Here is a 19,168-nt window from a genome sequence, read left to right as displayed (position 1 = left end):
AAGGGTTCCCACGACGGCAAAGGCAACAATGGCACTGTAAAGCGCTCATCGTCCTCATCACAGTGTTGTTCCACCGGCAGGTTAATCAGATGTGTCAACTTGGTTTCCGTAGGGTTTGGATGGTGCTCACCCTGTGAATGGGCCATTGAAGCCGCCACTTCACACTTTCCTCAACCTTCAAGTCTGACTGGACAACTAAGGCATGCTGAGGTCTGTTCTTTCTTGGGTAACGGGACCGTTTAACGCGCCAGACTGCCGTTGCGCATCTAGTCATCTTGTTGTCATCTTGTTGATTTCCAATCAAAGTAACTAGCGGCACCTTGTGCCGCACACAATTTACCGCAGACAAACACCGGGCTGAGTGAGGTCAGAAAGGTGGAAGCTTTTCCCAAGGCCACTTTTCATTTGTTCAGACAGCACCAAAGTTTTGAATGCTGCTTGTAGCTTGGGCGCTTCTGCGACAGTGAGTTGGTTGATGTTTATCCGGCGATGATCACACTTGTCTGGCCTTGTGGTTTGCCTGCACTACGTGACCTGATCCAACTGCGGTCCAAAACCTTGGCTGTCAGAAGTGGGATTCGAACCCACGCCTCCAGGGGAGACTGCGACCTGAACGCAGCGCCTTAGACCGCTCGGCCATCCTGACTCCGGCTCGGAGACATTCAGACAGATCTAGAGGGGCAGCCGGTGCAAACCTTAGGCGTTGCGCCTTTAATTGTCGCAGGTAAGCGGAGACGCGTGTGCTGCCTGTCGGTCAATTTCCGGGGGTCAAAAGGGCCCTTCGAACTTGCATTGGTGGTTCAGTGGTAGAATTCTCGCCTGCCACGCGGGAGGCCCGGGTTCGATTCCCGGCCAATGCAGCAAGCTTTTCAACCTCCAGCTCACGCAAGCAAAAGCCGTCAAGACTCAAGGGTTCCCACGACGGCAAAGGCAACAATGGCACTGTAAAGCGCTCATCGTCCTCATCACAGTGTTGTTCCACCGGCAGGTTAATCAGATGTGTCAACTTGGTTTCCGTAGGGTTTGGATGGTGCTCACCCTGTGAATGGGCCATTGAAGCCGCCACTTCACACTTTCCTCAACCTTCAAGTCTGACTGGACAACTAAGGCATGCTGAGGTCTGTTCTTTCTTGGGTAACGGGACCGTTTAACGCGCCAGACTGCCGTTGCGCATCTAGTCATCTTGTTGTCATCTTGTTGATTTCCAATCAAAGTAACTAGCGGCACCTTGTGCCGCACACAATTTACCGCAGACAAACACCGGGCTGAGTGAGGTCAGAAAGGTGGAAGCTTTTCCCAAGGCCACTTTTCATTTGTTCAGACAGCACCAAAGTTTTGAATGCTGCTTGTAGCTTGGGCGCTTCTGCGACAGTGAGTTGGTTGATGTTTATCCGGCGATGATCACACTTGTCTGGCCTTGTGGTTTGCCTGCACTACGTGACCTGATCCAACTGCGGTCCAAAACCTTGGCTGTCAGAAGTGGGATTCGAACCCACGCCTCCAGGGGAGACTGCGACCTGAACGCAGCGCCTTAGACCGCTCGGCCATCCTGACTCCGGCTCGGAGACATTCAGACAGATCTAGAGGGGCAGCCGGTGCAAACCTTAGGCGTTGCGCCTTTAATTGTCGCAGGTAAGCGGAGACGCGTGTGCTGCCTGTCGGTCAATTTGCGGGGGTCAAAAGGGCCCTTCGAACTTGCATTGGTGGTTCAGTGGTAGAATTCTCGCCTGCCACGCGGGAGGCCCGGGTTCGATTCCCGGCCAATGCAGCAAGCTTTTCAACCTCCAGCTCACGCAAGCAAAAGCCGTCAAGACTCAAGGGTTCCCACGACGGCAAAGGCAACAATGGCACTGTAAAGCGCTCATCGTCCTCATCACAGTGTTGTTCCACCGGCAGGTTAATCAGATGTGTCAACTTGGTTTCCGTAGGGTTTGGATGGTGCTCACCCTGTGAATGGGCCATTGAAGCCGCCACTTCACACTTTCCTCAACCTTCAAGTCTGACTGGACAACTAAGGCATGCTGAGGTCTGTTCTTTCTTGGGTAACGGGACCGTTTAACGCGCCAGACTGCCGTTGCGCATCTAGTCATCTTGTTGTCATCTTGTTGATTTCCAATCAAAGTAACTAGCGGCACCTTGTGCCGCACACAATTTACCGCAGACAAACACCGGGCTGAGTGAGGTCAGAAAGGTGGAAGCTTTTCCCAAGGCCACTTTTCATTTGTTCAGACAGCACCAAAGTTTTGAATGCTGCTTGTAGCTTGGGCGCTTCTGCGACAGTGAGTTGGTTGATGTTTATCCGGCGATGATCACACTTGTCTGGCCTTGTGGTTTGCCTGCACTACGTGACCTGATCCAACTGCGGTCCAAAACCTTGGCTGTCAGAAGTGGGATTCGAACCCACGCCTCCAGGGGAGACTGCGACCTGAACGCAGCGCCTTAGACCGCTCGGCCATCCTGACTCCGGCTCGGAGACATTCAGACAGATCTAGAGGGGCAGCCGGTGCAAACCTTAGGCGTTGCGCCTTTAATTGTCGCAGGTAAGCGGAGACGCGTGTGCTGCCTGTCGGTCAATTTCCGGGGGTCAAAAGGGCCCTTCGAACTTGCATTGGTGGTTCAGTGGTAGAATTCTCGCCTGCCACGCGGGAGGCCCGGGTTCGATTCCCGGCCAATGCAGCAAGCTTTTCAACCTCCAGCTCACGCAAGCAAAAGCCGTCAAGACTCAAGGGTTCCCACGACGGCAAAGGCAACAATGGCACTGTAAAGCGCTCATCGTACCGTCTGGCCTTGTGGTTTGCCTGCACTACGTGACCTGATCTCGCTGACCTGATCAGCGCCTTAGACCGCTCGGCCATCCTGACTCCGGCTCGGAGACATTCAGACAGATCTAGAGGGGCAGCCGGTGCAAACCTTAGGCGTTGCGCCTTTAATTGTCGCAGGTAAGCGGAGATGCGTGTGCTGCCTGTCGGTCAATTTCCGGGGGTCAAAAGGGCCCTTCGAACTTGCATTGGTGGTTCAGTGGTAGAATTCTCGCCTGCCACGCGGGAGGCCCGGGTTCGATTCCCGGCCAATGCAGCAAGCTTTTCAACCTCCAGCTCACGCAAGCAAAAGCCGTCAAGACTCAAGGGTTCCCACGACGGCAATGGCACTGTAAAGCGCTCATCGTCCTCATCACAGTGTTGTTCCACCGGCAGGTTAATCAGATGTGTCAACTTGGTTTCCGTAGGGTTTGGATGGTGCTCACCCTGTGAATGGGCCATTGAAGCCGCCACTTCACACTTTCCTCAACCTTCAAGTCTGACTGGACAACTAAGGCATGCTGAGGTCTGTTCTTTCTTGGGTAACGGGACCGTTTAACGCGCCAGACTGCCGTTGCGCATCTAGTCATATCACTCCGCCGTCACCAAGTCCCCCCCCCCCCATCTTGTTGATTTCCAATCAAAGTAACTAGCGGCACCTTGTGCCGCACACAAACACCGGGCTGAGTGAGGTCAGAAAGGTGGAAGCTTTTCCCAAGGCCACTTTTCATTTGTTCAGACAGCACCAAAGTTTTGAATGCTGCTTGTAGCTTGGGCGCTTCTGCGACAGTGAGTTGGTTGATGTTTATCCGGCGATGATCACACTTGTCTGGCCTTGTGGTTTGCCTGCACTACGTGACCTGATCTCGCTGACCTGATCAGCGCCTTAGACCGCTCGGCCATCCTGACTCCGGCTCGGAGACATTCAGACAGATCTAGAGGGGCAGCCGGTGCAAACCTTAGGCGTTGCGCCTTTAATTGTCGCAGGTAAGCGGAGACGCGTGTGCTGCCTGTCGGTCAATTTCCGGGGGTCAAAAGGGCCCTTCGAACTTGCATTGGTGGTTCAGTGGTAGAATTCTCGCCTGCCACGCGGGAGGCCCGGGTTCGATTCCCGGCCAATGCAGCAAGCTTTTCAACCTCCAGCTCACGCAAGCAAAAGCCGTCAAGACTCAAGGGTTCCCACGACGGCAATGGCACTGTAAAGCGCTCATCGTCCTCATCACAGTGTTGTTCCACCGGCAGGTTAATCAGATGTGTCAACTTGGTTTCCGTAGGGTTTGGATGGTGCTCACCCTGTGAATGGGCCATTGAAGCCGCCACTTCACACTTTCCTCAACCTTCAAGTCTGACTGGACAACTAAGGCATGCTGAGGTCTGTTCTTTCTTGGGTAACGGGACCGTTTAACGCGCCAGACTGCCGTTGCGCATCTAGTCATCTTGTTGTCATCTTGTTGATTTCCAATCAAAGTAACTAGCGGCACCTTGTGCCGCACACAATTTACCGCAGACAAACACCGGGCTGAGTGAGGTCAGAAAGGTGGAAGCTTTTCCCAAGGCCACTTTTCATTTGTTCAGACAGCACCAAAGTTTTGAATGCTGCTTGTAGCTTGGGCGCTTCTGCGACAGTGAGTTGGTTGATGTTTATCCGGCGATGATCACACTTGTCTGGCCTTGTGGTTTGCCTGCACTACGTGACCTGATCCAACTGCGGTCCAAAACCTTGGCTGTCAGAAGTGGGATTCGAACCCACGCCTCCAGGGGAGACTGCGACCTGAACGCAGCGCCTTAGACCGCTCGGCCATCCTGACTCCGGCTCGGAGACATTCAGACAGATCTAGAGGGGCAGCCGGTGCAAACCTTAGGCGTTGCGCCTTTAATTGTCGCAGGTAAGCGGAGACGCGTGTGCTGCCTGTCGGTCAATTTCCGGGGGTCAAAAAGGCCCTTCGAACTTGCATTGGTGGTTCAGTGGTAGAATTCTCGCCTGCCACGCGGGAGGCCCGGGTTCGATTCCCGGCCAATGCAGCAAGCTTTTCAACCTCCAGCTCACGCAAGCAAAAGCCGTCAAGACTCAAGGGTTCCCACGACGGCAAAGGCAACAATGGCACTGTAAAGCGCTCATCGTCCTCATCACAGTGTTGTTCCACCGGCAGGTTAATCAGATGTGTCAACTTGGTTTCCGTAGGGTTTGGATGGTGCTCACCCTGTGAATGGGCCATTGAAGCCGCCACTTCACACTTTCCTCAACCTTCAAGTCTGACTGGACAACTAAGGCATGCTGAGGTCTGTTCTTTCTTGGGTAACGGGACCGTTTAACGCGCCAGACTGCCGTTGCGCATCTAGTCATCTTGTTGTCATCTTGTTGATTTCCAATCAAAGTAACTAGCGGCACCTTGTGCCGCACACAATTTACCGCAGACAAACACCGGGCTGAGTGAGGTCAGAAAGGTGGAAGCTTTTCCCAAGGCCACTTTTCATTTGTTCAGACAGCACCAAAGTTTTGAATGCTGCTTGTAGCTTGGGCGCTTCTGCGACAGTGAGTTGGTTGATGTTTATCCGGCGATGATCACACTTGTCTGGCCTTGTGGTTTGCCTGCACTACGTGACCTGATCCAACTGCGGTCCAAAACCTTGGCTGTCAGAAGTGGGATTCGAACCCACGCCTCCAGGGGAGACTGCGACCTGAACGCAGCGCCTTAGACCGCTCGGCCATCCTGACTCCGGCTCGGAGACATTCAGACAGATCTAGAGGCGCAGCCGGTGCAAACCTTAGGCGTTGCGCCTTTAATTGTCGCAGGTAAGCGGAGACGCGTGTGCTGCCTGTCGGTCAATTTCCGGGGGTCAAAAGGGCCCTTCGAACATGCATTGGTGGTTCAGTGGTAGAATTCTCGCCTGCCACGCGGGAGGCCCGGGTTCGATTCCCGGCCAATGCAGCAAGCTTTTCAACCTCCAGCTCACGCAAGCAAAAGCCGTCAAGACTCAAGGGTTCCCACGACGGCAAAGGCAACAATGGCACTGTAAAGCGCTCATCGTCCTCATCACAGTGTTGTTCCACCGGCAGGTTAATCAGATGTGTCAACTTGGTTTCCGTAGGGTTTGGATGGTGCTCACCCTGTGAATGGGCCATTGAAGCCGCCACTTCACACTTTCCTCAACCTTCAAGTCTGACTGGACAACTAAGGCATGCTGAGGTCTGTTCTTTCTTGGGTAACGGGACCGTTTAACGCGCCAGACTGCCGTTGCGCATCTAGTCATCTTGTTGTCATCTTGTTGATTTCCAATCAAAGTAACTAGCGGCACCTTGTGCCGCACACAATTTACCGCAGACAAACACCGGGCTGAGTGAGGTCAGAAAGGTGGAAGCTTTTCCCAAGGCCACTTTTCATTTGTTCAGACAGCACCAAAGTTTTGAATGCTGCTTGTAGCTTGGGCGCTTCTGCGACAGTGAGTTGGTTGATGTTTATCCGGCGATGATCACACTTGTCTGGCCTTGTGGTTTGCCTGCACTACGTGACCTGATCCAACTGCGGTCCAAAACCTTGGCTGTCAGAAGTGGGATTCGAACCCACGCCTCCAGGGGAGACTGCGACCTGAACGCAGCGCCTTAGACCGCTCGGCCATCCTGACTCCGGCTCGGAGACATTCAGACAGATCTAGAGGGGCAGCCGGTGCAAACCTTAGGCGTTGCGCCTTTAATTGTCGCAGGTAAGCGGAGACGCGTGTGCTGCCTGTCGGTCAATTTCCGGGGGTCAAAAGGGCCCTTCGAACTTGCATTGGTGGTTCAGTGGTAGAATTCTCGCCTGCCACGCGGGAGGCCCGGGTTCGATTCCCGGCCAATGCAGCAAGCTTTTCAACCTCCAGCTCACGCAAGCAAAAGCCGTCAAGACTCAAGGGTTCCCACGACGGCAAAGGCAACAATGGCACTGTAAAGCGCTCATCGTACCGTCTGGCCTTGTGGTTTGCCTGCACTACGTGACCTGATCTCGCTGACCTGATCAGCGCCTTAGACCGCTCGGCCATCCTGACTCCGGCTCGGAGACATTCAGACAGATCTAGAGGGGCAGCCGGTGCAAACCTTAGGCGTTGCGCCTTTAATTGTCGCAGGTAAGCGGAGATGCGTGTGCTGCCTGTCGGTCAATTTCCGGGGGTCAAAAGGGCCCTTCGAACTTGCATTGGTGGTTCAGTGGTAGAATTCTCGCCTGCCACGCGGGAGGCCCGGGTTCGATTCCCGGCCAATGCAGCAAGCTTTTCAACCTCCAGCTCACGCAAGCAAAAGCCGTCAAGACTCAAGGGTTCCCACGACGGCAATGGCACTGTAAAGCGCTCATCGTCCTCATCACAGTGTTGTTCCACCGGCAGGTTAATCAGATGTGTCAACTTGGTTTCCGTAGGGTTTGGATGGTGCTCACCCTGTGAATGGGCCATTGAAGCCGCCACTTCACACTTTCCTCAACCTTCAAGTCTGACTGGACAACTAAGGCATGCTGAGGTCTGTTCTTTCTTGGGTAACGGGACCGTTTAACGCGCCAGACTGCCGTTGCGCATCTAGTCATATCACTCCGCCGTCACCAAGTCCCCCCCCCCCCATCTTGTTGATTTCCAATCAAAGTAACTAGCGGCACCTTGTGCCGCACACAAACACCGGGCTGAGTGAGGTCAGAAAGGTGGAAGCTTTTCCCAAGGCCACTTTTCATTTGTTCAGACAGCACCAAAGTTTTGAATGCTGCTTGTAGCTTGGGCGCTTCTGCGACAGTGAGTTGGTTGATGTTTATCCGGCGATGATCACACTTGTCTGGCCTTGTGGTTTGCCTGCACTACGTGACCTGATCTCGCTGACCTGATCAGCGCCTTAGACCGCTCGGCCATCCTGACTCCGGCTCGGAGACATTCAGACAGATCTAGAGGGGCAGCCGGTGCAAACCTTAGGCGTTGCGCCTTTAATTGTCGCAGGTAAGCGGAGACGCGTGTGCTGCCTGTCGGTCAATTTCCGGGGGTCAAAAGGGCCCTTCGAACTTGCATTGGTGGTTCAGTGGTAGAATTCTCGCCTGCCACGCGGGAGGCCCGGGTTCGATTCCCGGCCAATGCAGCAAGCTTTTCAACCTCCAGCTCACGCAAGCAAAAGCCGTCAAGACTCAAGGGTTCCCACGACGGCAATGGCACTGTAAAGCGCTCATCGTCCTCATCACAGTGTTGTTCCACCGGCAGGTTAATCAGATGTGTCAACTTGGTTTCCGTAGGGTTTGGATGGTGCTCACCCTGTGAATGGGCCATTGAAGCCGCCACTTCACACTTTCCTCAACCTTCAAGTCTGACTGGACAACTAAGGCATGCTGAGGTCTGTTCTTTCTTGGGTAACGGGACCGTTTAACGCGCCAGACTGCCGTTGCGCATCTAGTCATCTTGTTGTCATCTTGTTGATTTCCAATCAAAGTAACTAGCGGCACCTTGTGCCGCACACAATTTACCGCAGACAAACACCGGGCTGAGTGAGGTCAGAAAGGTGGAAGCTTTTCCCAAGGCCACTTTTCATTTGTTCAGACAGCACCAAAGTTTTGAATGCTGCTTGTAGCTTGGGCGCTTCTGCGACAGTGAGTTGGTTGATGTTTATCCGGCGATGATCACACTTGTCTGGCCTTGTGGTTTGCCTGCACTACGTGACCTGATCTCGCTGACCTGATCAGCGCCTTAGACCGCTCGGCCATCCTGACTCCGGCTCGGAGACATTCAGACAGATCTAGAGGGGCAGCCGGTGCAAACCTTAGGCGTTGCGCCTTTAATTGTCGCAGGTAAGCGGAGATGCGTGTGCTGCCTGTCGGTCAATTTCCGGGGGTCAAAAGGGCCCTTCGAACTTGCATTGGTGGTTCAGTGGTAGAATTCTCGCCTGCCACGCGGGAGGCCCGGGTTCGATTCCCGGCCAATGCAGCAAGCTTTTCAACCTCCAGCTCACGCAAGCAAAAGCCGTCAAGACTCAAGGGTTCCCACGACGGCAATGGCACTGTAAAGCGCTCATCGTCCTCATCACAGTGTTGTTCCACCGGCAGGTTAATCAGATGTGTCAACTTGGTTTCCGTAGGGTTTGGATGGTGCTCACCCTGTGAATGGGCCATTGAAGCCGCCACTTCACACTTTCCTCAACCTTCAAGTCTGACTGGACAACTAAGGCATGCTGAGGTCTGTTCTTTCTTGGGTAACGGGACCGTTTAACGCGCCAGACTGCCGTTGCGCATCTAGTCATATCACTCCGCCGTCACCAAGTCCCCCCCCCCCCATCTTGTTGATTTCCAATCAAAGTAACTAGCGGCACCTTGTGCCGCACACAAACACCGGGCTGAGTGAGGTCAGAAAGGTGGAAGCTTTTCCCAAGGCCACTTTTCATTTGTTCAGACAGCACCAAAGTTTTGAATGCTGCTTGTAGCTTGGGCGCTTCTGCGACAGTGAGTTGGTTGATGTTTATCCGGCGATGATCACACTTGTCTGGCCTTGTGGTTTGCCTGCACTACGTGACCTGATCTCGCTGACCTGATCAGCGCCTTAGACCGCTCGGCCATCCTGACTCCGGCTCGGAGACATTCAGACAGATCTAGAGGGGCAGCCGGTGCAAACCTTAGGCGTTGCGCCTTTAATTGTCGCAGGTAAGCGGAGACGCGTGTGCTGCCTGTCGGTCAATTTCCGGGGGTCAAAAGGGCCCTTCGAACTTGCATTGGTGGTTCAGTGGTAGAATTCTCGCCTGCCACGCGGGAGGCCCGGGTTCGATTCCCGGCCAATGCAGCAAGCTTTTCAACCTCCAGCTCACGCAAGCAAAAGCCGTCAAGACTCAAGGGTTCCCACGACGGCAATGGCACTGTAAAGCGCTCATCGTCCTCATCACAGTGTTGTTCCACCGGCAGGTTAATCAGATGTGTCAACTTGGTTTCCGTAGGGTTTGGATGGTGCTCACCCTGTGAATGGGCCATTGAAGCCGCCACTTCACACTTTCCTCAACCTTCAAGTCTGACTGGACAACTAAGGCATGCTGAGGTCTGTTCTTTCTTGGGTAACGGGACCGTTTAACGCGCCAGACTGCCGTTGCGCATCTAGTCATCTTGTTGTCATCTTGTTGATTTCCAATCAAAGTAACTAGCGGCACCTTGTGCCGCACACAATTTACCGCAGACAAACACCGGGCTGAGTGAGGTCAGAAAGGTGGAAGCTTTTCCCAAGGCCACTTTTCATTTGTTCAGACAGCACCAAAGTTTTGAATGCTGCTTGTAGCTTGGGCGCTTCTGCGACAGTGAGTTGGTTGATGTTTATCCGGCGATGATCACACTTGTCTGGCCTTGTGGTTTGCCTGCACTACGTGACCTGATCCAACTGCGGTCCAAAACCTTGGCTGTCAGAAGTGGGATTCGAACCCACGCCTCCAGGGGAGACTGCGACCTGAACGCAGCGCCTTAGACCGCTCGGCCATCCTGACTCCGGCTCGGAGACATTCAGACAGATCTAGAGGGGCAGCCGGTGCAAACCTTAGGCGTTGCGCCTTTAATTGTCGCAGGTAAGCGGAGACGCGTGTGCTGCCTGTCGGTCAATTTCCGGGGGTCAAAAAGGCCCTTCGAACTTGCATTGGTGGTTCAGTGGTAGAATTCTCGCCTGCCACGCGGGAGGCCCGGGTTCGATTCCCGGCCAATGCAGCAAGCTTTTCAACCTCCAGCTCACGCAAGCAAAAGCCGTCAAGACTCAAGGGTTCCCACGACGGCAAAGGCAACAATGGCACTGTAAAGCGCTCATCGTCCTCATCACAGTGTTGTTCCACCGGCAGGTTAATCAGATGTGTCAACTTGGTTTCCGTAGGGTTTGGATGGTGCTCACCCTGTGAATGGGCCATTGAAGCCGCCACTTCACACTTTCCTCAACCTTCAAGTCTGACTGGACAACTAAGGCATGCTGAGGTCTGTTCTTTCTTGGGTAACGGGACCGTTTAACGCGCCAGACTGCCGTTGCGCATCTAGTCATCTTGTTGTCATCTTGTTGATTTCCAATCAAAGTAACTAGCGGCACCTTGTGCCGCACACAATTTACCGCAGACAAACACCGGGCTGAGTGAGGTCAGAAAGGTGGAAGCTTTTCCCAAGGCCACTTTTCATTTGTTCAGACAGCACCAAAGTTTTGAATGCTGCTTGTAGCTTGGGCGCTTCTGCGACAGTGAGTTGGTTGATGTTTATCCGGCGATGATCACACTTGTCTGGCCTTGTGGTTTGCCTGCACTACGTGACCTGATCCAACTGCGGTCCAAAACCTTGGCTGTCAGAAGTGGGATTCGAACCCACGCCTCCAGGGGAGACTGCGACCTGAACGCAGCGCCTTAGACCGCTCGGCCATCCTGACTCCGGCTCGGAGACATTCAGACAGATCTAGAGGCGCAGCCGGTGCAAACCTTAGGCGTTGCGCCTTTAATTGTCGCAGGTAAGCGGAGACGCGTGTGCTGCCTGTCGGTCAATTTCCGGGGGTCAAAAGGGCCCTTCGAACATGCATTGGTGGTTCAGTGGTAGAATTCTCGCCTGCCACGCGGGAGGCCCGGGTTCGATTCCCGGCCAATGCAGCAAGCTTTTCAACCTCCAGCTCACGCAAGCAAAAGCCGTCAAGACTCAAGGGTTCCCACGACGGCAAAGGCAACAATGGCACTGTAAAGCGCTCATCGTCCTCATCACAGTGTTGTTCCACCGGCAGGTTAATCAGATGTGTCAACTTGGTTTCCGTAGGGTTTGGATGGTGCTCACCCTGTGAATGGGCCATTGAAGCCGCCACTTCACACTTTCCTCAACCTTCAAGTCTGACTGGACAACTAAGGCATGCTGAGGTCTGTTCTTTCTTGGGTAACGGGACCGTTTAACGCGCCAGACTGCCGTTGCGCATCTAGTCATCTTGTTGTCATCTTGTTGATTTCCAATCAAAGTAACTAGCGGCACCTTGTGCCGCACACAATTTACCGCAGACAAACACCGGGCTGAGTGAGGTCAGAAAGGTGGAAGCTTTTCCCAAGGCCACTTTTCATTTGTTCAGACAGCACCAAAGTTTTGAATGCTGCTTGTAGCTTGGGCGCTTCTGCGACAGTGAGTTGGTTGATGTTTATCCGGCGATGATCACACTTGTCTGGCCTTGTGGTTTGCCTGCACTACGTGACCTGATCCAACTGCGGTCCAAAACCTTGGCTGTCAGAAGTGGGATTCGAACCCACGCCTCCAGGGGAGACTGCGACCTGAACGCAGCGCCTTAGACCGCTCGGCCATCCTGACTCCGGCTCGGAGACATTCAGACAGATCTAGAGGGGCAGCCGGTGCAAACCTTAGGCGTTGCGCCTTTAATTGTCGCAGGTAAGCGGAGACGCGTGTGCTGCCTGTCGGTCAATTTCCGGGGGTCAAAAGGGCCCTTCGAACTTGCATTGGTGGTTCAGTGGTAGAATTCTCGCCTGCCACGCGGGAGGCCCGGGTTCGATTCCCGGCCAATGCAGCAAGCTTTTCAACCTCCAGCTCACGCAAGCAAAAGCCGTCAAGACTCAAGGGTTCCCACGACGGCAAAGGCAACAATGGCACTGTAAAGCGCTCATCGTCCTCATCACAGTGTTGTTCCACCGGCAGGTTAATCAGATGTGTCAACTTGGTTTCCGTAGGGTTTGGATGGTGCTCACCCTGTGAATGGGCCATTGAAGCCGCCACTTCACACTTTCCTCAACCTTCAAGTCTGACTGGACAACTAAGGCATGCTGAGGTCTGTTCTTTCTTGGGTAACGGGACCGTTTAACGCGCCAGACTGCCGTTGCGCATCTAGTCATCTTGTTGTCATCTTGTTGATTTCCAATCAAAGTAACTAGCGGCACCTTGTGCCGCACACAATTTACCGCAGACAAACACCGGGCTGAGTGAGGTCAGAAAGGTGGAAGCTTTTCCCAAGGCCACTTTTCATTTGTTCAGACAGCACCAAAGTTTTGAATGCTGCTTGTAGCTTGGGCGCTTCTGCGACAGTGAGTTGGTTGATGTTTATCCGGCGATGATCACACTTGTCTGGCCTTGTGGTTTGCCTGCACTACGTGACCTGATCCAACTGCGGTCCAAAACCTTGGCTGTCAGAAGTGGGATTCGAACCCACGCCTCCAGGGGAGACTGCGACCTGAACGCAGCGCCTTAGACCGCTCGGCCATCCTGACTCCGGCTCGGAGACATTCAGACAGATCTAGAGGGGCAGCCGGTGCAAACCTTAGGCGTTGCGCCTTTAATTGTCGCAGGTAAGCGGAGACGCGTGTGCTGCCTGTCGGTCAATTTGCGGGGGTCAAAAGGGCCCTTCGAACTTGCATTGGTGGTTCAGTGGTAGAATTCTCGCCTGCCACGCGGGAGGCCCGGGTTCGATTCCCGGCCAATGCAGCAAGCTTTTCAACCTCCAGCTCACGCAAGCAAAAGCCGTCAAGACTCAAGGGTTCCCACGACGGCAAAGGCAACAATGGCACTGTAAAGCGCTCATCGTCCTCATCACAGTGTTGTTCCACCGGCAGGTTAATCAGATGTGTCAACTTGGTTTCCGTAGGGTTTGGATGGTGCTCACCCTGTGAATGGGCCATTGAAGCCGCCACTTCACACTTTCCTCAACCTTCAAGTCTGACTGGACAACTAAGGCATGCTGAGGTCTGTTCTTTCTTGGGTAACGGGACCGTTTAACGCGCCAGACTGCCGTTGCGCATCTAGTCATCTTGTTGTCATCTTGTTGATTTCCAATCAAAGTAACTAGCGGCACCTTGTGCCGCACACAATTTACCGCAGACAAACACCGGGCTGAGTGAGGTCAGAAAGGTGGAAGCTTTTCCCAAGGCCACTTTTCATTTGTTCAGACAGCACCAAAGTTTTGAATGCTGCTTGTAGCTTGGGCGCTTCTGCGACAGTGAGTTGGTTGATGTTTATCCGGCGATGATCACACTTGTCTGGCCTTGTGGTTTGCCTGCACTACGTGACCTGATCCAACTGCGGTCCAAAACCTTGGCTGTCAGAAGTGGGATTCGAACCCACGCCTCCAGGGGAGACTGCGACCTGAACGCAGCGCCTTAGACCGCTCGGCCATCCTGACTCCGGCTCGGAGACATTCAGACAGATCTAGAGGGGCAGCCGGTGCAAACCTTAGGCGTTGCGCCTTTAATTGTCGCAGGTAAGCGGAGACGCGTGTGCTGCCTGTCGGTCAATTTCCGGGGGTCAAAAGGGCCCTTCGAACTTGCATTGGTGGTTCAGTGGTAGAATTCTCGCCTGCCACGCGGGAGGCCCGGGTTCGATTCCCGGCCAATGCAGCAAGCTTTTCAACCTCCAGCTCACGCAAGCAAAAGCCGTCAAGACTCAAGGGTTCCCACGACGGCAAAGGCAACAATGGCACTGTAAAGCGCTCATCGTACCGTCTGGCCTTGTGGTTTGCCTGCACTACGTGACCTGATCTCGCTGACCTGATCAGCGCCTTAGACCGCTCGGCCATCCTGACTCCGGCTCGGAGACATTCAGACAGATCTAGAGGGGCAGCCGGTGCAAACCTTAGGCGTTGCGCCTTTAATTGTCGCAGGTAAGCGGAGATGCGTGTGCTGCCTGTCGGTCAATTTCCGGGGGTCAAAAGGGCCCTTCGAACTTGCATTGGTGGTTCAGTGGTAGAATTCTCGCCTGCCACGCGGGAGGCCCGGGTTCGATTCCCGGCCAATGCAGCAAGCTTTTCAACCTCCAGCTCACGCAAGCAAAAGCCGTCAAGACTCAAGGGTTCCCACGACGGCAATGGCACTGTAAAGCGCTCATCGTCCTCATCACAGTGTTGTTCCACCGGCAGGTTAATCAGATGTGTCAACTTGGTTTCCGTAGGGTTTGGATGGTGCTCACCCTGTGAATGGGCCATTGAAGCCGCCACTTCACACTTTCCTCAACCTTCAAGTCTGACTGGACAACTAAGGCATGCTGAGGTCTGTTCTTTCTTGGGTAACGGGACCGTTTAACGCGCCAGACTGCCGTTGCGCATCTAGTCATATCACTCCGCCGTCACCAAGTCCCCCCCCCCCCATCTTGTTGATTTCCAATCAAAGTAACTAGCGGCACCTTGTGCCGCACACAAACACCGGGCTGAGTGAGGTCAGAAAGGTGGAAGCTTTTCCCAAGGCCACTTTTCATTTGTTCAGACAGCACCAAAGTTTTGAATGCTGCTTGTAGCTTGGGCGCTTCTGCGACAGTGAGTTGGTTGATGTTTATCCGGCGATGATCACACTTGTCTGGCCTTGTGGTTTGCCTGCACTACGTGACCTGATCTCGCTGACCTGATCAGCGCCTTAGACCGCTCGGCCATCCTGACTCCGGCTCGGAGACATTCAGACAGATCTAGAGGGGCAGCCGGTGCAAACCTTAGGCGTTGCGCCTTTAATTGTCGCAGGTAAGCGGAGACGCGTGTGCTGCCTGTCGGTCAATTTCCGGGGGTCAAAAGGGCCCTTCGAACTTGCATTGGTGGTTCAGTGGTAGAATTCTCGCCTGCCACGCGGGAGGCCCGGGTTCGATTCCCGGCCAATGCAGCAAGCTTTTCAACCTCCAGCTCACGCAAGCAAAAGCCGTCAAGACTCAAGGGTTCCCACGACGGCAATGGCACTGTAAAGCGCTCATCGTCCTCATCACAGTGTTGTTCCACCGGCAGGTTAATCAGATGTGTCAACTTGGTTTCCGTAGGGTTTGGATGGTGCTCACCCTGTGAATGGGCCATTGAAGCCGCCACTTCACACTTTCCTCAACCTTCAAGTCTGACTGGACAACTAAGGCATGCTGAGGTCTGTTCTTTCTTGGGTAACGGGACCGTTTAACGCGCCAGACTGCCGTTGCGCATCTAGTCATCTTGTTGTCATCTTGTTGATTTCCAATCAAAGTAACTAGCGGCACCTTGTGCCGCACACAATTTACCGCAGACAAACACCGGGCTGAGTGAGGTCAGAAAGGTGGAAGCTTTTCCCAAGGCCACTTTTCATTTGTTCAGACAGCACCAAAGTTTTGAATGCTGCTTGTAGCTTGGGCGCTTCTGCGACAGTGAGTTGGTTGATGTTTATCCGGCGATGATCACACTTGTCTGGCCTTGTGGTTTGCCTGCACTACGTGACCTGATCCAACTGCGGTCCAAAACCTTGGCTGTCAGAAGTGGGATTCGAACCCACGCCTCCAGGGGAGACTGCGACCTGAACGCAGCGCCTTAGACCGCTCGGCCATCCTGACTCCGGCTCGGAGACATTCAGACAGATCTAGAGGGGCAGCCGGTGCAAACCTTAGGCGTTGCGCCTTTAATTGTCGCAGGTAAGCGGAGACGCGTGTGCTGCCTGTCGGTCAATTTCCGGGGGTCAAAAGGGCCCTTCGAACTTGCATTGGTGGTTCAGTGGTAGAATTCTCGCCTGCCACGCGGGAGGCCCGGGTTCGATTCCCGGCCAATGCAGCAAGCTTTTCAACCTCCAGCTCACGCAAGCAAAAGCCGTCAAGACTCAAGGGTTCCCACGACGGCAAAGGCAACAATGGCACTGTAAAGCGCTCATCGTCCTCATCACAGTGTTGTTCCACCGGCAGGTTAATCAGATGTGTCAACTTGGTTTCCGTAGGGTTTGGATGGTGCTCACCCTGTGAATGGGCCATTGAAGCCGCCACTTCACACTTTCCTCAACCTTCAAGTCTGACTGGACAACTAAGGCATGCTGAGGTCTGTTCTTTCTTGGGTAACGGGACCGTTTAACGCGCCAGACTGCCGTTGCGCATCTAGTCATCTTGTTGTCATCTTGTTGATTTCCAATCAAAGTAACTAGCGGCACCTTGTGCCGCACACAATTTACCGCAGACAAACACCGGGCTGAGTGAGGTCAGAAAGGTGGAAGCTTTTCCCAAGGCCACTTTTCATTTGTTCAGACAGCACCAAAGTTTTGAATGCTGCTTGTAGCTTGGGCGCTTCTGCGACAGTGAGTTGGTTGATGTTTATCCGGCGATGATCACACTTGTCTGGCCTTGTGGTTTGCCTGCACTACGTGACCTGATCCAACTGCGGTCCAAAACCTTGGCTGTCAGAAGTGGGATTCGAACCCACGCCTCCAGGGGAGACTGCGACCTGAACGCAGCGCCTTAGACCGCTCGGCCATCCTGACTCCGGCTCGGAGACATTCAGACAGATCTAGAGGGGCAGCCGGTGCAAACCTTAGGCGTTGCGCCTTTAATTGTCGCAGGTAAGCGGAGACGCGTGTGCTGCCTGTCGGTCAATTTGCGGGGGTCAAAAGGGCCCTTCGAACTTGCATTGGTGGTTCAGTGGTAGAATTCTCGCCTGCCACGCGGGAGGCCCGGGTTCGATTCCCGGCCAATGCAGCAAGCTTTTCAACCTCCAGCTCACGCAAGCAAAAGCCGTCAAGACTCAAGGGTTCCCACGACGGCAAAGGCAACAATGGCACTGTAAAGCGCTCATCGTCCTCATCACAGTGTTGTTCCACCGGCAGGTTAATCAGATGTGTCAACTTGGTTTCCGTAGGGTTTGGATGGTGCTCACCCTGTGAATGGGCCATTGAAGCCGCCACTTCACACTTTCCTCAACCTTCAAGTCTGACTGGACAACTAAGGCATGCTGAGGTCTGTTCTTTCTTGGGTAACGGGACCGTTTAACGCGCCAGACTGCCGTTGCGCATCTAGTCATCTTGTTGTCATCTTGTTGATTTCCAATCAAAGTAACTAGCGGCACCTTGTGCCGCACACAATTTACCGCAGACAAACACCGGGCTGAGTGAGGTCAGAAAGGTGGAAGCTTTTCCCAAGGCCACTTTTCATTTGTTCAGACAGCACCAAAGTTTTGAATGCTGCTTGTAGCTTGGGCGCTTCTGCGACAGTGAGTTGGTTGATGTTTATCCGGCGATGATCACACTTGTCTGGCCTTGTGGTTTGCCTGCACTACGTGACCTGATCCAACTGCGGTCCAAAACCTTGGCTGTCAGAAGTGGGATTCGAACCCACGCCTCCAGGGGAGACTGCGACCTGAACGCAGCGCCTTAGACCGCTCGGCCATCCTGACTCCGGCTCGGAGACATTCAGACAGATCTAGAGGGGCAGCCGGTGCAAACCTTAGGCGTTGCGCCTTTAATTGTCGCAGGTAAGCGGAGACGCGTGTGCTGCCTGTCGGTCAATTTCCGGGGGTCAAAAGGGCCCTTCGAACTTGCATTGGTGGTTCAGTGGTAGAATTCTCGCCTGCCACGCGGGAGGCCCGGGTTCGATTCCCGGCCAATGCAGCAAGCTTTTCAACCTCCAGCTCACGCAAGCAAAAGCCGTCAAGACTCAAGGGTTCCCACGACGGCAAAGGCAACAATGGCACTGTAAAGCGCTCATCGTACCGTCTGGCCTTGTGGTTTGCCTGCACTACGTGACCTGATCTCGCTGACCTGATCAGCGCCTTAGACCGCTCGGCCATCCTGACTCCGGCTCGGAGACATTCAGACAGATCTAGAGGGGCAGCCGGTGCAAACCTTAGGCGTTGCGCCTTTAATTGTCGCAGGTAAGCGGAGATGCGTGTGCTGCCTGTCGGTCAATTTCCGGGGGTCAAAAGGGCCCTTCGAACTTGCATTGGTGGTTCAGTGGTAGAATTCTCGCCTGCCACGCGGGAGGCCCGGGTTCGATTCCCGGCCAATGCAGCAAGCTTTTCAACCTCCAGCTCACGCAAGCAAAAGCCGTCAAGACTCAAGGGTTCCCACGACGGCAATGGCACTGTAAAGCGCTCATCGTCCTCATCACAGTGTTGTTCCACCGGCAGGTTAATCAGATGTGTCAACTTGGTTTCCGTAGGGTTTGGATGGTGCTCACCCTGTGAATGGGCCATTGAAGCCGCCACTTCACACTTTCCTCAACCTTCAAGTCTGACTGGACAACTAAGGCATGCTGAGGTCTGTTCTTTCTTGGGTAACGGGACCGTTTAACGCGCCAGACTGCCGTTGCGCATCTAGTCATATCACTCCGCCGTCACCAAGTCCCCCCCCCCCCATCTTGTTGATTTCCAATCAAAGTAACTAGCGGCACCTTGTGCCGCACACAAACACCGGGCTGAGTGAGGTCAGAAAGGTGGAAGCTTTTCCCAAGGCCACTTTTCATTTGTTCAGACAGCACCAAAGTTTTGAATGCTGCTTGTAGCTTGGGCGCTTCTGCGACAGTGAGTTGGTTGATGTTTATCCGGCGATGATCACACTTGTCTGGCCTTGTGGTTTGCCTGCACTACGTGACCTGATCTCGCTGACCTGATCAGCGCCTTAGACCGCTCGGCCATCCTGACTCCGGCTCGGAGACATTCAGACAGATCTAGAGGGGCAGCCGGTGCAAACCTTAGGCGTTGCGCCTTTAATTGTCGCAGGTAAG

The 19,168-nt window shown here is 54.0% G+C and overlaps 37 non-coding genes across 37 annotated transcripts; 23 read left to right on the top strand and 14 right to left on the bottom strand.

The window, feature by feature from the left end:
* Window positions 1-563: 563 nt before the first annotated feature.
* On the bottom strand, window positions 564-646 carry trnal-cag (transfer RNA leucine (anticodon CAG)). The gene has a single exon. It is a non-coding gene; the product is annotated as a tRNA-Leu (tRNA).
* A 143-nt stretch (window positions 647-789) lies between these two features.
* Window positions 790-860, top strand: trnag-gcc (transfer RNA glycine (anticodon GCC)). The gene has a single exon. It is a non-coding gene; the product is annotated as a tRNA-Gly (tRNA).
* Window positions 861-1,471: 611 nt separating this feature from the next.
* On the bottom strand, window positions 1,472-1,554 carry trnal-cag (transfer RNA leucine (anticodon CAG)). The gene has a single exon. It is a non-coding gene; the product is annotated as a tRNA-Leu (tRNA).
* Window positions 1,555-1,697: 143 nt separating this feature from the next.
* trnag-gcc (transfer RNA glycine (anticodon GCC)) lies at window positions 1,698-1,768 on the top strand. The gene has a single exon. It is a non-coding gene; the product is annotated as a tRNA-Gly (tRNA).
* A 611-nt stretch (window positions 1,769-2,379) lies between these two features.
* trnal-cag (transfer RNA leucine (anticodon CAG)) lies at window positions 2,380-2,462 on the bottom strand. Its single transcript has one exon. It is a non-coding gene; the product is annotated as a tRNA-Leu (tRNA).
* A 143-nt stretch (window positions 2,463-2,605) lies between these two features.
* Window positions 2,606-2,676, top strand: trnag-gcc (transfer RNA glycine (anticodon GCC)). Its single transcript has one exon. It is a non-coding gene; the product is annotated as a tRNA-Gly (tRNA).
* Window positions 2,677-3,004: 328 nt separating this feature from the next.
* Window positions 3,005-3,075, top strand: trnag-gcc (transfer RNA glycine (anticodon GCC)). The gene has a single exon. It is a non-coding gene; the product is annotated as a tRNA-Gly (tRNA).
* A 775-nt stretch (window positions 3,076-3,850) lies between these two features.
* Window positions 3,851-3,921, top strand: trnag-gcc (transfer RNA glycine (anticodon GCC)). The gene has a single exon. It is a non-coding gene; the product is annotated as a tRNA-Gly (tRNA).
* Window positions 3,922-4,523: 602 nt separating this feature from the next.
* trnal-cag (transfer RNA leucine (anticodon CAG)) lies at window positions 4,524-4,606 on the bottom strand. Its single transcript has one exon. It is a non-coding gene; the product is annotated as a tRNA-Leu (tRNA).
* Window positions 4,607-4,749: 143 nt separating this feature from the next.
* Window positions 4,750-4,820, top strand: trnag-gcc (transfer RNA glycine (anticodon GCC)). Its single transcript has one exon. It is a non-coding gene; the product is annotated as a tRNA-Gly (tRNA).
* A 611-nt stretch (window positions 4,821-5,431) lies between these two features.
* Window positions 5,432-5,514, bottom strand: trnal-cag (transfer RNA leucine (anticodon CAG)). The gene has a single exon. It is a non-coding gene; the product is annotated as a tRNA-Leu (tRNA).
* Window positions 5,515-5,657: 143 nt separating this feature from the next.
* Window positions 5,658-5,728, top strand: trnag-gcc (transfer RNA glycine (anticodon GCC)). Its single transcript has one exon. It is a non-coding gene; the product is annotated as a tRNA-Gly (tRNA).
* A 611-nt stretch (window positions 5,729-6,339) lies between these two features.
* trnal-cag (transfer RNA leucine (anticodon CAG)) lies at window positions 6,340-6,422 on the bottom strand. Its single transcript has one exon. It is a non-coding gene; the product is annotated as a tRNA-Leu (tRNA).
* Window positions 6,423-6,565: 143 nt separating this feature from the next.
* On the top strand, window positions 6,566-6,636 carry trnag-gcc (transfer RNA glycine (anticodon GCC)). The gene has a single exon. It is a non-coding gene; the product is annotated as a tRNA-Gly (tRNA).
* Window positions 6,637-6,964: 328 nt separating this feature from the next.
* Window positions 6,965-7,035, top strand: trnag-gcc (transfer RNA glycine (anticodon GCC)). Its single transcript has one exon. It is a non-coding gene; the product is annotated as a tRNA-Gly (tRNA).
* A 775-nt stretch (window positions 7,036-7,810) lies between these two features.
* Window positions 7,811-7,881, top strand: trnag-gcc (transfer RNA glycine (anticodon GCC)). Its single transcript has one exon. It is a non-coding gene; the product is annotated as a tRNA-Gly (tRNA).
* Window positions 7,882-8,646: 765 nt separating this feature from the next.
* trnag-gcc (transfer RNA glycine (anticodon GCC)) lies at window positions 8,647-8,717 on the top strand. Its single transcript has one exon. It is a non-coding gene; the product is annotated as a tRNA-Gly (tRNA).
* A 775-nt stretch (window positions 8,718-9,492) lies between these two features.
* Window positions 9,493-9,563, top strand: trnag-gcc (transfer RNA glycine (anticodon GCC)). The gene has a single exon. It is a non-coding gene; the product is annotated as a tRNA-Gly (tRNA).
* Window positions 9,564-10,165: 602 nt separating this feature from the next.
* trnal-cag (transfer RNA leucine (anticodon CAG)) lies at window positions 10,166-10,248 on the bottom strand. The gene has a single exon. It is a non-coding gene; the product is annotated as a tRNA-Leu (tRNA).
* A 143-nt stretch (window positions 10,249-10,391) lies between these two features.
* Window positions 10,392-10,462, top strand: trnag-gcc (transfer RNA glycine (anticodon GCC)). Its single transcript has one exon. It is a non-coding gene; the product is annotated as a tRNA-Gly (tRNA).
* Window positions 10,463-11,073: 611 nt separating this feature from the next.
* trnal-cag (transfer RNA leucine (anticodon CAG)) lies at window positions 11,074-11,156 on the bottom strand. Its single transcript has one exon. It is a non-coding gene; the product is annotated as a tRNA-Leu (tRNA).
* Window positions 11,157-11,299: 143 nt separating this feature from the next.
* On the top strand, window positions 11,300-11,370 carry trnag-gcc (transfer RNA glycine (anticodon GCC)). The gene has a single exon. It is a non-coding gene; the product is annotated as a tRNA-Gly (tRNA).
* Window positions 11,371-11,981: 611 nt separating this feature from the next.
* trnal-cag (transfer RNA leucine (anticodon CAG)) lies at window positions 11,982-12,064 on the bottom strand. The gene has a single exon. It is a non-coding gene; the product is annotated as a tRNA-Leu (tRNA).
* Window positions 12,065-12,207: 143 nt separating this feature from the next.
* On the top strand, window positions 12,208-12,278 carry trnag-gcc (transfer RNA glycine (anticodon GCC)). The gene has a single exon. It is a non-coding gene; the product is annotated as a tRNA-Gly (tRNA).
* Window positions 12,279-12,889: 611 nt separating this feature from the next.
* Window positions 12,890-12,972, bottom strand: trnal-cag (transfer RNA leucine (anticodon CAG)). The gene has a single exon. It is a non-coding gene; the product is annotated as a tRNA-Leu (tRNA).
* A 143-nt stretch (window positions 12,973-13,115) lies between these two features.
* trnag-gcc (transfer RNA glycine (anticodon GCC)) lies at window positions 13,116-13,186 on the top strand. The gene has a single exon. It is a non-coding gene; the product is annotated as a tRNA-Gly (tRNA).
* A 611-nt stretch (window positions 13,187-13,797) lies between these two features.
* Window positions 13,798-13,880, bottom strand: trnal-cag (transfer RNA leucine (anticodon CAG)). Its single transcript has one exon. It is a non-coding gene; the product is annotated as a tRNA-Leu (tRNA).
* Window positions 13,881-14,023: 143 nt separating this feature from the next.
* Window positions 14,024-14,094, top strand: trnag-gcc (transfer RNA glycine (anticodon GCC)). Its single transcript has one exon. It is a non-coding gene; the product is annotated as a tRNA-Gly (tRNA).
* Window positions 14,095-14,422: 328 nt separating this feature from the next.
* Window positions 14,423-14,493, top strand: trnag-gcc (transfer RNA glycine (anticodon GCC)). Its single transcript has one exon. It is a non-coding gene; the product is annotated as a tRNA-Gly (tRNA).
* Window positions 14,494-15,268: 775 nt separating this feature from the next.
* Window positions 15,269-15,339, top strand: trnag-gcc (transfer RNA glycine (anticodon GCC)). Its single transcript has one exon. It is a non-coding gene; the product is annotated as a tRNA-Gly (tRNA).
* A 602-nt stretch (window positions 15,340-15,941) lies between these two features.
* On the bottom strand, window positions 15,942-16,024 carry trnal-cag (transfer RNA leucine (anticodon CAG)). The gene has a single exon. It is a non-coding gene; the product is annotated as a tRNA-Leu (tRNA).
* Window positions 16,025-16,167: 143 nt separating this feature from the next.
* Window positions 16,168-16,238, top strand: trnag-gcc (transfer RNA glycine (anticodon GCC)). The gene has a single exon. It is a non-coding gene; the product is annotated as a tRNA-Gly (tRNA).
* A 611-nt stretch (window positions 16,239-16,849) lies between these two features.
* On the bottom strand, window positions 16,850-16,932 carry trnal-cag (transfer RNA leucine (anticodon CAG)). The gene has a single exon. It is a non-coding gene; the product is annotated as a tRNA-Leu (tRNA).
* Window positions 16,933-17,075: 143 nt separating this feature from the next.
* trnag-gcc (transfer RNA glycine (anticodon GCC)) lies at window positions 17,076-17,146 on the top strand. Its single transcript has one exon. It is a non-coding gene; the product is annotated as a tRNA-Gly (tRNA).
* A 611-nt stretch (window positions 17,147-17,757) lies between these two features.
* Window positions 17,758-17,840, bottom strand: trnal-cag (transfer RNA leucine (anticodon CAG)). Its single transcript has one exon. It is a non-coding gene; the product is annotated as a tRNA-Leu (tRNA).
* A 143-nt stretch (window positions 17,841-17,983) lies between these two features.
* On the top strand, window positions 17,984-18,054 carry trnag-gcc (transfer RNA glycine (anticodon GCC)). The gene has a single exon. It is a non-coding gene; the product is annotated as a tRNA-Gly (tRNA).
* A 328-nt stretch (window positions 18,055-18,382) lies between these two features.
* On the top strand, window positions 18,383-18,453 carry trnag-gcc (transfer RNA glycine (anticodon GCC)). The gene has a single exon. It is a non-coding gene; the product is annotated as a tRNA-Gly (tRNA).
* Window positions 18,454-19,168: the final 715 nt, after the last annotated feature.

The sequence above is a fragment of the Centroberyx affinis genome, unplaced genomic scaffold (genome assembly GCF_046629955.1).
Source record: "Centroberyx affinis isolate AG114_WGS23_722 - 3 ecotype Tasmania unplaced genomic scaffold, CSIRO-AGI_Caff_v1 ptg003898l_1, whole genome shotgun sequence".
In the NCBI taxonomy this organism is placed as follows: Eukaryota; Metazoa; Chordata; class Actinopteri; order Beryciformes; family Berycidae; genus Centroberyx; species Centroberyx affinis.
The sequence above is the reverse complement of the archived record's forward strand: the minus strand, read 5'-3'. Positions and strand labels throughout refer to the sequence as shown.